This window comes from Sturnus vulgaris, chromosome 6 (genome assembly GCF_052056855.1).
Source record: "Sturnus vulgaris isolate bStuVul1 chromosome 6, bStuVul1.hap1, whole genome shotgun sequence".
Taxonomy (NCBI): Eukaryota; Metazoa; Chordata; class Aves; order Passeriformes; family Sturnidae; genus Sturnus; species Sturnus vulgaris.
Genome location: NC_142248.1, coordinates 5,920,220 through 5,935,880, shown reverse-complemented (window position 1 = coordinate 5,935,880; position 15,661 = coordinate 5,920,220). Strand labels below are relative to the sequence as shown.

The 15,661-nt window shown below is 36.5% G+C and overlaps 1 long non-coding RNA gene across 2 annotated transcripts in view; it reads left to right on the top strand.

The window, feature by feature from the left end:
* Window positions 1–938: 938 nt before the first annotated feature.
* LOC148223295 (uncharacterized) overlaps window positions 939–15,661 on the top strand; it is a 247,823-nt gene continuing 233,100 nt past the window's right edge. For both annotated transcript variants that reach the window (XR_015804410.1, XR_015804409.1), the window contains exon 1: window positions 939–1,053. This is a non-coding gene — a long non-coding RNA (uncharacterized LOC148223295). The remainder of the gene's footprint in view (window positions 1,054–15,661) is intronic.

The following is a 15,661-nucleotide window of genomic DNA, read 5'->3' as shown; positions in this document are numbered from 1 at the left end:
GTATTATAAAACTTTTTAATTTCATTGCTTTCCTTCTTTAGGCACCTGTGGACAGAGATATTTCTGTTTAGAATGGAAGCCACTGAATATAAAATTCCATTGTCACAAATGATATTTCTTTTTGCTACTAAAATTTTTAGTCAGCAATCTACAGAAAAAAAGCACAAAAATTTTAACAGTGTAATTCTTGTAAATTTGTTTAAAAACTTTTACTATACTTTGATAGTTTTTCTGGGATGAATTAAGGCAAAAAAGAAAAAAGTGAAAGATTAATTATGAGATTGAAAGAGGGTAACTAAAACTGTTATATTTATTTCCATGCTTTATGTTTCCTATTGAAATATATCTAAGAACATCTATATTTGACCTTCACTAAGTAGTTCCTGGCAAAGCTAAGGACATTTTCAGAGGTGTAACCTTCTCATTCTCATTTTGATCCAACTCTCACCTGTTGCAGAGCAACTGTATCTTAAAATGGCTAATTCTGTTATAATGTCTGGGCACTTTTCATAGTTTTCAACATTGCTTACTAAAAATGAGGAGTTCTTTTAGATCCAAAATCTTTGGGAAAAAGAATTCAATTCAAGTTACAACTCATTGAAATTTTACTTTCATGTTTTCAATGTATAGTTAACGTATTTTAATTGAGCTATATATTCACAAAAAAAAAAAAAAAAAAAAAAAAAAAAGCCAAAAAACTAGATTGGCATTATAAAGGTATCTATTCATATTAAGAGTAGCTAAAAAAAAAAAATCTGTTTCATGGTCGTGCTCCAGGGGTGATAAGTTCTCCCATCTTTAAAGGACATATATAATGGCTTTGCTCCAGGAGGGTGTAAGAAATGTTGCCTGCTCCCTAAAAGAGAATGCCAGGTGGGACAGGGATAATGCTGGTGGCAGCAATGCACTGCCAGCAGGTCAGCCGTGCCTTTTGCAGCAAGAGGCTGTTTTAGCTGTTTTTAGCTGTGTATCCAGCCCAGACAGCTCCTTTCTCTGCAACAGGTGGCATCAGAGCATGTGTAATTACCAGCAATTTGCTTATCACAATCTCTGGTAAGTGAAGTGCTTTATGATTACATGATAATACATTTGCTTCTTTGTCTGATCTCCACCTGCTCAGAACAGGATGGTACAGATAAATTATTTTTATTCATGAATATTCTTAGGAGAGAGAGAGAGAGAGAGAGAGAGAGATATTGCTCACTGAACTAATTTTATTTTATCCCTGTAACTAGGCAGCTATTATTTCTTGTGGCAAATTTCAACCTCTTTGGATGCACTGCATAATAAAAGGAGCTACTAAAACTGGCAAACTCCTAATGTTATTTTGTGCCTTCATATTTTCCCTTGCTTTTAGAAGCCTCTGCAATAGAAACACAGAAAAGCAGTAACAGTTCAAATTCCAAAGTCTTTCTGCTTCTTCATTTATATGTATAAAAGGTTAATGTAATATGTCCTAATGCATCTACTGTACGTAAGGGCTTTTCTAATATTCCTAAATAATTTCTCTACATAAAAATACTCAGTTTGTTTATTTTTTTTATTTTTTTCTGTCAAACAACCCCAGAAGCCCAGACAATCTTTAATTCTGTACTCTAAGAGATGCAATGACATAATTTAACATGATTTCTGAATTTAATTTAATTTAAATAAGGTCTTGCTGTCATAACCCCTACAGATAACCCAGATTGTGCTGGCTGGGCCTGGTATAGATGACATGTGGCTTGACAGCATCATGAGAACTCAGGGCAATGATCAAATATGATCTGCTCCCCTTGCACCCCTCAAATACCACTAATGGGGTTTATAGGTGCTCTTTCCACTGGTGCAGAGTTTTTCCCAGTGCTTAATGAGATTAGGACACTGTTTGAAGTATATTTCCTGTGTTTGTGGTGTGGAGCAAATATTTACATTCAACATATGTTTTTGATAGAGGTTTTGGCTTAAAGCTGGTTCAGTATTTAACAGCACCAAGCTGTTGAAATGGGTGCAGTTTTAAACTTTGTGATAATGAGCTGCCTGGGACAGAATGTAGTCATGTAGTTGCAGGATGTGTTTGACACCACGTCAGGGTGGTAGCTGCTCATGAATTCTATCTTCTACCAGAAGATAATTGGTTAATCACACTTGATGCTTGGACAGCTTGGTGATTGTTCCATGTAATGTAAAACAATTAAATATTGACATACAGCTAGTAATGCAATCAGATTCTCTGCTGCAAGTCAGGAACAGAGGAGGAAGGGGGAAGGAGAGAAAGAAGGTGAAAAGGTCAGCAGTGAAAATAGAATAGAGGTGAGAGAATAAACTTTTTTCCTTGAATAGCTGAGCATGCATTTTCTGTCGAATATTAAAGATTTAACAGAAAGCTTATTTTTGTTTATTGGAAGTGCACTTCACAAATGCTTGAACTGACCTCAATCTTTGGGACAGCATTACATTTTCATATGAATCAAAATGCTTAGGCAGTTCTTTAGAGTGGAATTTGTATAGGCAATGTTCCCTTTGCCTTATGTATTATAACAAAATTTGTTAAAAGAATGATGTGTTGGCCAGACTAAAGACGAGAGAGTAATTTTACTTTAGTACAGTATGTTCCTTTGAATATAGTGGTTAAAGTTGTATTAAAACAACTAGTAAACTTGAAGCAAGATGGCCACTAATTTAATCTAAATAAAATTTGTGAAGGACAGGTTCCTAAAGCTTGAACTGAACGGCTTCACAAGGTACTTCCAAGCTCAGTGATCCTGTAATTCCACATAGTAATTCTATATAATATTGTACTGTGCAACTTCCACTGGGTTATACCAAGGGAGAAATTTTTTTGAGACTTATCCATGTTGCATTCAGGTGCATACTGTGAGCCCTCAGCTACAATTACTGGAGAAATCTGCCCCAAAAAGAACCCCCTTGCACCCCTTGCACACAAATGCATGTTCAAGTGTGGGACAAAGGTCCATGTGCTCCTCCCTCAAATATAGATTTGGATCTGTACTTAGGCCCATTTATTTGGTCTATGTACGCAGAGTCACAGAATTCTGAGGAAGGTCTGCACTGGCTATTGATGTTTCTTTTGTACAAGGTTCTAGCTCTAAGCTCACATAATGTTTTGAGCTGCAGTTTGAACACTAGTGCTCAAATCATAGATTCCTTATTCTGTCTGTAAACAAGGAATCATGCTTATCAATGCACTAGGCAATGCATAAAATTTGGTTTGAAATGCTTAGCTGCTATTATCTATGTCGTTAAAATATATTGTTCGCTTCATAAACACAACTATTGTAGAATTAATCTCCTCATTCTTTGTGTCTCTTTTAATGCAGTGAGTGTAGAAATAATTTTTATTATTAGAGTCATTAAAAACATCATTCAGGATATGACTTATGAAGGGGACAAGTGCATCAGAAAGATTTTTAATTTTCTCCTGTTTTAGATCTTATTGTTTTGCTCTGAGACAACGTATAATTAAAGATTAGAGAATTTATTTTCATACATAGGATTTCCATTGCTTTTTAGGTATGATTATATAATTTTGATTTCTCCTGATGTAGATTAACAATAGATTTAACACCAAAACCTATTTAGACAAAATGAGAGAAGATGATATTGGAATATTTGCTGCGTGCCTGAATACTAAACATGTCAGGAAGCATGTGAAAATTAATACAAACATCAAATTTGCTTATTTAGGGAAATTAGTCCAAGGGTAACTTTGCAGGTGTTTTTCCTGATAAAATTTCACAGAGGATGGGGTTAAGCTTCAGCGTGGCTGTGGGCTCCATTTAGAGGAAGCAGGACAGATGCAGAGCAGCCCCACGTGTGTCAAGGGACATTTTATACTGTCTAGGATGAGACTGAAGTTATGGGCCAGAAGTATTCCTGTCCCAAATCATGTAGCCTCATGATTCCTCTTGTCTCCCTTTCTATTGCACCAATATGTAATCCTTTATGTATTGCTGTGATCTTTCAGTAAATCCAAATTGGTCTCAAAACAACTATCAAGAAAACAGGGAGAATGACATATAGCATCTGTAACTGCTAGTCAGGAAACAAAAATGTTCTATGTTTTCAGATCTCTGGAGAGTAATAAATGTCACTTGAAACACAGATAGTACTTATAGTGACATAAAACCACAGCAAAATGTCCTAAAAAAACCCTTCATTTTAAAAATTGACACATACTGTATTCTTTTCAGCAAGGAAATGCACATCTTTGTCTTCCTCTGTTGTATTTCTACGAGACAGCCTTGCTGCAGCTGTAATTTAAAACACCACAGCTTTTTCCTGAGTCAAAAGTATTGCAGCAATCATCTGGTTTGAAACAGGAGGAGATGAAAGGCACACTGTTAATGCTTACTTCTACTCAAATTTCTGTTTCTTCTTGGTACCTTATATGTCAAAAGTGCCCTGATTTCAAATTACAAATTTTACATTGTTAAAAAAGCTCACTGTCAATTTATAGAACAGATACAGACCCCATGTGTGCATAATTCATCTCTGCTATTTTAGACTTGATCTTCTTAAGTGACCTGGAAACTTCAGAAAAACAGGCCTCTTGATCAATGAGAATTGAGATAATCATTATTAATGTGGAAATTTTCTATCAAGAGCTCTTCAAATAGACTTTTCCTTAATTGCTTCCTCACCAGCACTGGAAAAAGGAAGTTAATTTGCACAGAAATAGCAAATAAATGGAAATAAGGAGGCTTGCAGAAAGCTTGTGAAAGTTATCTAAGCTTTTGTTGAAAAGATTTGAAGGGGGAACATATTCAGTCTGAATGAGTTCATTAATCCCCAGTGGATATCTAATACAAATATACTGGTCCACATTGAAAGCTCAAAAAATATCTCATTGCTGTTTGGGACAAATGTATGGGTAGAACTTGTTAGAGAAGAGAAGTTGTTCTTTAATCGTTTTATTCATGTTGGTTTTAGGGGTTAAGAATCTGCTCATTTGAAGCTGTTAGGCTAAATCAGCCCTCATTAGCTCCTCAGATATGTTTTTTGAAAGAAATTAATTAGAAGACCTTGATATTCTACCTTATGCTAAACTGCCTGAGTTATAATTGTGAGGATAATTGGATGTATCTCCCTACTCTATAGTAGGCATTCAATAGCAGATGGTGCCTTGATGTCTCATTTTTCAGAAATATGGTAGATTGCATTCAGTAGTATGCTAAAGAGTATCATCATAAATAATTGCCACTAAAGGAGTTGGCAAATAAAAAACATATATTATGACATGGATTTTAATAGAATTTGAAATGGTTCCTATCTATTCAGAGAGAACTTGTAAAGTGCTGTAGAGTGCTTTAAGATATAAGATGTTGCACAGTAATAATTGCTCTTATACATTTGTCTGCCTGTCATTAGACTGTATTTTTCATGTAACTCATTTGTGTGGTATTCATATCACACTCCATTTTTATTTCTAAAGTTCTCAGTTGCAGGATTTTAAATCATTCTTTAAAGTTTATTCATTTGGCTTTGCCTTTTAATTGTAGGCTTTTATATTTAATTAAGATTTTTGTGGCATCTGTTCCAGAAGTGCCATATAAATGTTATGATTCATACGTTTATGAATTATAAATATTTTGTACCAAGAAAAGCCAAAACACAGAACTCCCAACACCTACACATAACTGGGAGAGCCATAAAACGCCTAAAGTTGAAAGTGTATGCAGTTTGTTTTTAAATGTAAAACTTTTCCATGTTTTTTGAAACAAAGTTAGAAAACTGTGGATTTATTTCTTACTAACTAATTCTCATTGTACCACTCCATTTGTTTTAACACCAGTGTATTAACTATTTGAAGACCTCAGCAATGATTTCCTCTGTGGAACACACAGAAATGTTATTTCCTCCTTCAAGTGGGCTAGGAATAAATTTTTTGCAGATTATAGTGGTTGAATTGCTTTATTTTCAGACACCTGAGTATAGTTTATATGTCCCAGTGACTGAAATGAGAATTACATGGATGCTTTCTATAAACCTGAAAGTTCATAAGGAGCTTCAGATTCCTGGTCATCTCAGGACCAGAAATGCAGATACAAAAACGATTTAATCTTACTCTAGCTCTACCAAAAAAGGTTTGTACTCAACTTTTCCTGGTTTGTGTAAGGTGTATGTCAATGTTCTAATCACTGCTCACTGGCTGACAGTTCTACCTTCAGGATTGCCTGTTTTAAATATATGCTATGGGAGTAAGGACAGGAAATGTTCACATTTTTATGGTTGGCATTCAACATTTATTTGCAAAAGCTTGTTGTAGGCTAAGGCTTGGAATACTGAACAAAGCCCATGGCCACCAGTCAAAAAGGATTTTATCTGTCAACCCCTCAGTTTTCTCAGGCAAAAACAAAGGTGCACCTACAGAAAAACGTGAGGACTGGGCAAGCATGGGAGCTGGATGTATGATGTGTGTGCTCAGTAAACATCTGCATTTATCCTATTAAATATTCCCTGGCTCCCCTGAATCCCTGCTCAGCTCCCTCAGCATGCTCTGGCACAGAGCTGTAAAATCCAGTCTTCAGCTGCACCATGGTCACCTTCCTTGTACCTCTTGGAATTGTCCCCCACTATCAGCTGATACCTTCCAGCTCTTGCACTGCAAAATAGGATTCTGATTCCACTCTAATCTCTTCTTCCCGTGCCTTTTATGCTATACAGATGTTCAGTGTCTTCTCTTTTCCAAACTGCACAATGCTATCTAGTTCAGCCGTTCTTTCTATGGAAGTCATGCCACTTCCATAATAATCAGTATGACTGAATTGACTTTGTTAATTCATGAAAGAAGCAATCTTTAAGTTTTCATCATTATAAAATTATTTTTAAATTATTCTTAGAAGAAAGGGATAAAATTAAAGAGAAATACAATTGAAATACAATCAATAAATTATTCCTGAGAAAGGAATCAAGACACAGAGTTAAAATCCATCCGTGTTGACTCTTAATCTTTTAATTTCATAACGATTCAATGTAATTATTCTAATATATGCAGACTCATTATATTGTGAAATGTACTAATACAAGTCCGATATAGATTGACTAGCCAAATAATTAGGATCACAGAGTAACTCAGGCTGGAGGGAGCTTCAGGAGGTCTCCAGCCCTGCCTAGTGCTCGAAGCAAGATCAGCTCTGAGATCACACCAAGTTGTTCAGGGCTTTGTTCAGTCTGGTCTTCAAAACCTCCAGGATTTGCAACCACCCTGGGCAACCTGTTCAAATGTCCTTATGGGGAAATTTTTTTTCCAGTCTGGACCCACATTGTATCTCTTTGAGACAGATGAAATTACTATTTTTTCCCCCCTGAATTTACTGGACAGGAACCTGCCCAGCACCAGAGTGTACACTGACAACTGGACAGTCAGCTGAACTCACATATCATTTTGAGATAGAAAACAGAAAAAACACACATGTGCCAAGCTGAAACTGGCTGACATACAATGCATTTTTTAATATGCTGGAGGGTATGGAGTCTGCATGCATGTCTTTATCAACTTCCCAAAACACAAGTTAAACAATAATGGGGTGTAATGTATTAACTACTTAAACAACATAAAATAAATCTCCACGTGCCTGAACATTCCTGGGACTCTTTGTTCAAAATCCTCTTGAATAGTTTAAAAGAGAAATGTTGACACTCAGAGAGCAAAACTAATTTTCTCGTGGGTAAAGCTCCACAGTGTTCTACACCTCTGCAAAATTTTATGCATATTAAAGGCAGACTGTAACTTGGATGAGTGTTAGGAGAAGTAACTAAGCTGACAGAGAAGGTAAAACTTAATTCCAAGACAACTAGCAGAGCTTGGCTTGTTTAGGCTAGAAAAAAAAGGAAATCTGAGAAGGAACTGATTGCTCTCTATCATATCATCAGGAGAATAAAGACAGAAAAAAGGAGTTACTGAATTTAAAGAAGAGATTTAATGTTGGCATAGAAGCAAGTTATGAATAAATTTAGGATGGAAATTAGAGGGTTTTTTAGACATCATAAGCATGGCTTTCTTGAAAAGATTTCCATTAGAAATAGTAGAGGCAGAGACCAAATAATTTTTAAAAAGAATATAGTAGTTTATGAAAGACTCGCTTGTGACTGAAGATGGCTGGATCTGGTGAAAGATTTCCTGTTTGACATTCTTCGTTCAGCAAATGACCTTTTCCCAAGTCTCTTAAGGACTTATTCTCAGAAATGCTAAACCCAGTTGAAATTCATTTAATCTTGTTCTGGGAGCAGTTCCTTCATCTGTAAAATGGATGTGCCACTTAAGTTGAATGAGTATTTGCAACCCTTAGGATAATTAAAAGAAAAAAAAAATCACTTAAAATTAGGAACACACCCTGATTTTTTTAAAAGCAATATAGGAATGTCCGATTTCCAAGGTTAATTAATCTGTAAGAAAGATTGGCAGCTAAACTGATGAGAATGTTTGAAAATCTATAATGCAGAGGCTCTACAGGGGCTCACAGTTTAGGAGCATACAGGAATTATATTCTGATTAATACTCACGGGGAACAGTAACTAATAACATGTTTCCAGGTTAAACATTTGCATGCTCATGGTGCAGGCATGTCAATAAGACTCTGCTGGTAGGGCAATCATTGTACAAGAACTGAAGGTGTGTTCTCTGTTCCCCCAAGTGTTGCTGCATTGCTGCATCTAAATGCTTTTTCCCTCAGTTTTTACATCATTTCAAACTGATGTTTTTCTCTTAAGTCACTGAGTTAGTAATTTCCATCTCTGCTTTTGTCTTTCTTCTCTTGCATAGAAATAACTTTTCTTTCCTCTTGCAGCTCAAAGGGCCAAAGTCAGAAAGCTGTGTTGTAAGAAAGGCAGGCTTTGTATTGTATGCAGCCGAATTCCTGAGATGTGTTATAGCAGTTCCATCTCTGAATGATCAAAATTTTGAGGTCTGTAGATCCACCACCAAGGAACTGCCCTCCTCTTGCATCTACTCAGGTCTGAGAATGCTCAGGATAAAAATGAATTCTCTTACTCTGTCCCCTTCACTGTAATTGTAATTCACACACTAAAGAAATCGAAGCTTTTCCATTATTTCAGCGTGGTTTTGCTGCCTAAGTATATTCTATTACATGCATATGTTAGCAGTAGAAACATCTCTAATAAAAAATATGCTTAGTTACAAATAGAAAAATATAACATATATATCATTGAATAACAAGCTACCTGGGAAAGGAAGAAGTTAAATTTGCACCACAAAAAAGCAGAAATTTATGGGAATTTACAGTTTACGGTAAACGGAGATGAGCCAGTGAGACAAAAACATTTTTCTGAAATGGACCATTTCATTATTTAGCAGACATTTCTCAGTATGACAATAGCAATCACTGTTTGCAGAACAATCATGTCTGTGCACTCAGCCTCTAAAGTTTTTGTGCTGATTGCCCCTTCAAATCTGTGGAGATCTGGAAACAAATGTAAGTGTAGGTAGGTTTGACAACAGCCTATTTAGCCTTGGCCTTGGCTTTACATTATTTTAGCTTTTGTTCTGCCTTGGTTTTAGTAAAGTTAACCATTTGAATTAACAACCCTTCCTTTTCTTTATAAGTGACCTGTGAAAATGAAACAGGAAGTTATTCCAGCTGGGACTGTAAAGCTCTTAAACCTTAAATTATCTTCAAAAACCATGTACTGGTTGACATGTAGGTTGACATCATTACATTTCCTGTACATTAAAAATAGCAGAATAATGGTTAGGCAAAATTCTGAGATTTGAAATATAAAAAATATTAGTAACATACCAAGTGATCCAGAGGCTCACAGAATAAGCAGTAGGAAGTGTTGTAGTAATGTTATGATGCATGACATGGCAGCAGGGTTGGAGTAGAGGATCTCCAGAGGTCCCTTCCAACCCCAGCAATTCTGTGATTCTCTATTTTAAATACTAAATATATTTATGCAATTAGTGAACCCCTAAAAATTATATAAGGACTGTCATTCTAAATGACAAATTATTTGCATATATTAATCTCAAGTATTCTAAGTAGACAAGACATTGTTCAAATTAATTTGCATTTTAAAATTGACTTCTAATCTCTAGAAGAGACCAGCACATGTAAATTTGTACACTTTTCAATTACAAACTGTCATCTGTAATAATTTCCCACTTTAGTGTCCCTCCTGGATATCTGTTAGGTTTATACTGAACACATTGCTATTTTTCATGGTAATATCAGGATACTCAATGGATCAAAGAACTTTAGCAAGACTTTTCTACAGTCATGAGCCTTCCTGCCTTCATTTTATTTCATGGCATTTCCCTGTACAAATTTGCTAAAACTTTCCATGAACAAGATAAGTAGAAGAGTTACAAATTAAAATCAGCAATTTTTTTAAGGTAAACGATTACTCTGAACTATTCAAGTATGTATTCTTATATATTTTCAGATACAAATTCAATATGTTTATAAGAGCTTACTGACTTCTTTCTTCCTTATGTTGCTGTATTACTATTTTTCTAGCTCATTCCTTATTCTGAAAAAGAAGGAAATAAAATTTCGTAGTAATATAGCTTGCCAGATATTTTAAAGATCTGATTTCTTTCTTAAAAAAAAAGTCAAACCAACAACGAAGCAACAAACACACAACAACAAAAACAACAAAACCAACAGAAAACCTCCCTTGAGGTTCTCAAGATTTTCATAGTAATTTAATTAATTCTTTGTTCTAGCAGGAATGGGGACATAAAGCAGAATCCACCTCAATCTGCTTTTGTGATGTGAACAATAGGATTGATAGGATTTAATATACCTCTTGCATCTCTAATTCTATCAAATGGTGCCCTTCATATTAACTCCTCATTTTGAACAGATGAAATTGAAAAGTAGTTTTTATGATCATTCTATAATTCTACTTATTTAATGAAGGTGTTTATTTTTCCAAAATTTACAACAATCTCTACTGGCACTAAGCAATCTTCCAACATTTGCTGTTTGAAACTGACATTTATTTTGTCCTCAGGACAAATGTAATTTTCTCAACAGGTGTATTAATGCTTGGGGAATGTCAAAAGAGACTTAATTAGAAACCACATGTGAAAAAGGATGTCATATTTCCAAGCATGATGAAAGCTGACCATGACTTTGACCCTGATATCTTATTTCCCTGCCACTCTCACAATTTCAAGTTAGTCACTTACTGCTTGACACAACCACATTCATCAAATAGACTGTTTTCAGTTATTATCCAGCAGTTTACATTGTCCAAAATTGTTTAAACTTCACAGATATTTTTCCAGCTTCTCACTGTAATGAAACAAAGAGCAGTGAGGGACCACAGCCATAGAAAAAAATCTTGCATAATCACTGTGCAAGCTTAGAGGACTGCTGCTAACTGCTGTGGCAAGAGCTTGAAAGTTTACAATTACAGAGAGGGGATGTTGTCAATTCCCACCAACCCTATTTTGCCATCCCTTGTCTGTCCTCCATCCATCTAATAAAATCCTCAGTCCCAGTATGAAAAGTTCTGCCCTTCAGTAGGTGAGCAGGCAGGACTTTACTCAATCAGCTTTGTATTTTTAGATACACAGCCACTATTGCTCCTGACCCTTCCTTTCTCTTTATTTAAAAGGCTCCACTCTCTCTACAGATACTGTGGCTAGCATATGGCAGGCTTTACCCATTCCATGGAACATTTTCCAAGCAGCAGCAAGGCATGGAGTCCTAGGTTGAATGATATGCACAACTTCTATGGGCAGCCTCTTCCAGTGTCTCACCACTGTCTAGTAAAGAACTTTTTTCCAATGTCTAATTTAAATCTCTCCTCTTTCAGTTTAAAACCCTTCCCCCTTGTCCTACTGCTATCTGTGTGTGTGAAAAGTCTGTCTCACTCTTTTTTATGAGCCCCCTTAAAGCACTGGGAGGCTGTGGTGAGGTGTTCCCAGAGGATTCTCCAGGATGAACAAGCCCAGGTCCTCCAGCCTGTCCTCACAGCACAGGTGGCCCAGCCTCCTGGGTAACCTCATGACCCAAATATATACATGTATTTATATTTATATAGAGCTAGACTGCAGTAAAGCACTTTCTGCTTACAGATTTGTTCTATTAGTACGTGATGCACCTTGGCTCAAGTAACTTTCCACAGAATGTAGGAAGTTTGTGATGATATAGCATGATGTACTTTGAGGGACAGAGGGCCCAAACTGAGGGAAAAATTCATTTCTCTTCAATGCCAGCTGATGATGAAGTGCTTGTAAGAACCAGAAGATGACCTTTTTAGAAGGCAGTAGCTAAAAGCATATCCCCAGACCAATAAATTTGATTCTAATACAGCAGATTCTAAGGGCTTGTCCTTATTGTATCTTTTTTTAAATCTTGATCAAGTTACTACTAGCTTTAATATATTTTCTTTTTGCTTTTTTACTTTAATTCCATGTTATCTTCCATATTTTCTCTAATATTCCAGCACAGGATTCTTTCAGCTTTTTTCTGTTATGTGTAATGGTAGATACAAAAGTGAGCAAACTTCCATGGTCTGTGACATGTGAGGCTGAGACTCCGTTTCTGATGAAGAAATGAGAGAAGTCCATTACCTGTGTGTTACCAAATTCTATACCACTGACCCTTATATTTATCTATTTGCAGAGACATGAGATACATTTAGATATTTAGATTCACTGGTCCTCCCAAAGCCATTTAGTAAACCTGTGGCTAATTGGAAAATGGAGTCCAACACCACTCTACCTGCCACATAAAAAAATTGACCTAATGAAGGGCTTATTGTTAAACAACTCTAGACTCCCTCTTTTCATTTAAGGGAATTATAGTATTAAATGCACAAATAAATAAAAAAAATTAAAATTCTCAGAGTTTTAGCCCCTCCTTGCTGTTTGTTTTCTAACCAACTATTAATTTGCATAAATTAAAAATGGGAATAAATAATGGAATTTAAAAAAAATAGTATGTTAATCTTCTATCCCTAAGCTTCCATTTAATTGCTTGAAGGGTGATGCATTTGGATCTGATATTTGTTTACTAGAGATGATTGCTTAACCACTTACTGTTTTAATATTGACAGATGTCCCAGAGAGATAATAAGTGAAAGCATATCAGTACTTTGCAGTCATTTAATGTTAGCATATAATGCTATTTAATACATGTTGACTTCCATGTTTACCTTCTCTGGTGAACAGAGGAAAAGCATGAGAGTTTTTTCCAGACTTGATTTGATTTTTCCATCAAATAAATGAAAAATGACAAGGAAATAAGTTTTCTAAAATGACAAAGTTAATGTTTCATTTCACCAGTGGGGGGAAAATATAACATTAAAAGGCTAGTTTGTCAGGTGCATTTATAGATGGCAACAGGTGGTTTTAGAAAAGTTTTTCAGCACTGAAATGATATGAATTCTCCTCTCAGAGGCTATAAATAATTCAGAATATTAGGGAAATGCAAGTTTTCAACAAAAAATTTCCCTTCTAAAACTTCATGGGAACAAGAAAGAACCAAAGACTGATAAAGTCATAAATTCTACCTGTATAAGGAGAGCTGTATTCTTCCACAATTTATTCTAAAGCATGTCCTGATGTAGATGTGAAAATATTGACTGACTAATCTCTACAACCGTCCTTTACCAGTTCTCTCACTCTCAAATGTGTGAAGAGTTTTCAATATTTATTTTTTAATGTCAAAGAAATGCAAATAGTAGCAATAGTACTACTATTAAAAAAAAAAAAAAAGTAGAGGAGGAAATGTTTAATGATTTTCTTGGGGACTGTGTGCTAGTATTGAAACCAGTATTGTACAGGTGCATGTTTCTGACATGCAGTTCATCTGACATGTAATAACAAAGAAGTATGAATACATGAATATAAATACCTGTTTTAACATGCACCCTTAGCAACTCTCCTCATGTAGGAACACCTAAATTATAGTGATACATTCTGAAAGTTTTCCAAGAGCTTGGTATTTATATGACTCTTCTTTGATTGCTGTTAGATTTGAAAAACGTGGCTAAAAATGTTGGCTTGTTGCCTGACTGATGTTGCCTCTGATATAGCTTTGCTGCAGGGCTTGTAAAGTTTTATCTTTCTTTCTCTGGGAAATGCAGAAAAATATTAAATATATTCATATTTCAATAGGGAAAGAAAAAAAAAAAAAACCAAGAGAGAAAAGTACTGTTTATCCAATTGGAGTGGGTTTGTTTTTAGTTTTCTCACACACACACCTGCTTTGTCCCTTACCATCTCCAGTTTGGCCAAAGTACTTCCATTGATTCCCTTTTAGAAAGCACAGGCAGTTTCAGAAGATAGAAGCTACTCTGCTTTACTGTATCTTCCTTAGGAATTCAGGAATTCCCACAGAATCACAGAACATGCTGAGTTGGAAGGGACTCATCAGGAACATCAAAACCAACTCTTGGCCCTGCACAGACCACCCCAAGACTCACACCCTGTGCCTGAGAGCATTGTCCAAAACCTTGAGCTCTGCCAGGCTGGTGCTGTGACCCTGATCCAGTGCCCAAACACTCTTTGGCTGAAGAACCTTTTCCTGACACCCAGCCTAGACCTGCCCTGACACAGCTTCATGCCTTTTACTCATGTCCAGTCAGTGCCTGCTCCTCTGCTTTTCCTCATGAGGATGCTGAGGACCACAGTGAGGTCTCCTCAGTCTCCTCCAGGCTGAGCAGACCCAGTGACCTCCCCTGCTCCTCACTCAGCTTCCCCTCCAAACCCTGCTCCATCCTCATGGCCCTCCTCTGGGCACTCTGCAATAGTTTTATGTATTTTTCATTTTATGGCACCCAAAAGCTCCCCCAGTGTGGGGAATGAATTCCCAAGCACAGGTTTTTTTATCTACAAGGTGTCCACCCAGTTGATTACAGTTGTTATTTTGTGTTAATGTGTGTCTGCCTAGTCGGCCATAATTGTTGATGTTTGTATTGACTCTTTGTTGTTAATGTTGCATTTCTTGGTGCCCACCCAATTGTCTACAGTGGTTGATGTTTGTGTTAATGTGTGTCTGTCGTCGTTGTGATGCACACAGAAAGAGAGGGAGACACACACACCTGACTCCAAGCTGGATGAGCAGGAAAGGAGCCTTTTTATTTACATAACATGTCTATTTATTGAATCTCAACAATGATCATGGATTGGACAGTGATGAAGAGACCTCTGACTCCACTGGCTCATCACAATGTCAATCAATCTTCTCTTCCTCCAAAGAGGAATGCAAACAATCTTTATTTATAAGAAAGAGTGTGAGAAAGTGTAACAAGAATATGTCAATGTCAGAAGGCCAAAACTCCAGGGCAACATGTGTCCACCTAGCTGGCCACAATTGTTGATGTTTGGCTATTTGTTGTTAATGTTGTAGGCCTTTGGAAGTTGTTAACCCTCCTGGTTGTCTGTCCCTTACCCTGTCCCAGCACTCACTCACACCCATGCACATCTCCATTACCCCCTCCCAAAATGGCACCCAGCAAATAGGGGGACCGCAAGTGCTCATGGGACACAATTTGATTATAAAAACCCCTAAAAACAACCAGCCAATAAAACATCTAAGGCTAAAAATGGTACTCCCAGGTAGGGAAAACAGTGGAGAAGATGAAACCACCAACCAGGGTTTTTTTTTGCCTTATCACCATGACCCAACAGCACCTGGTCAAGAGGACATCCCTAGAGGAAGAGCCAGCCAGGGTTTTCCTG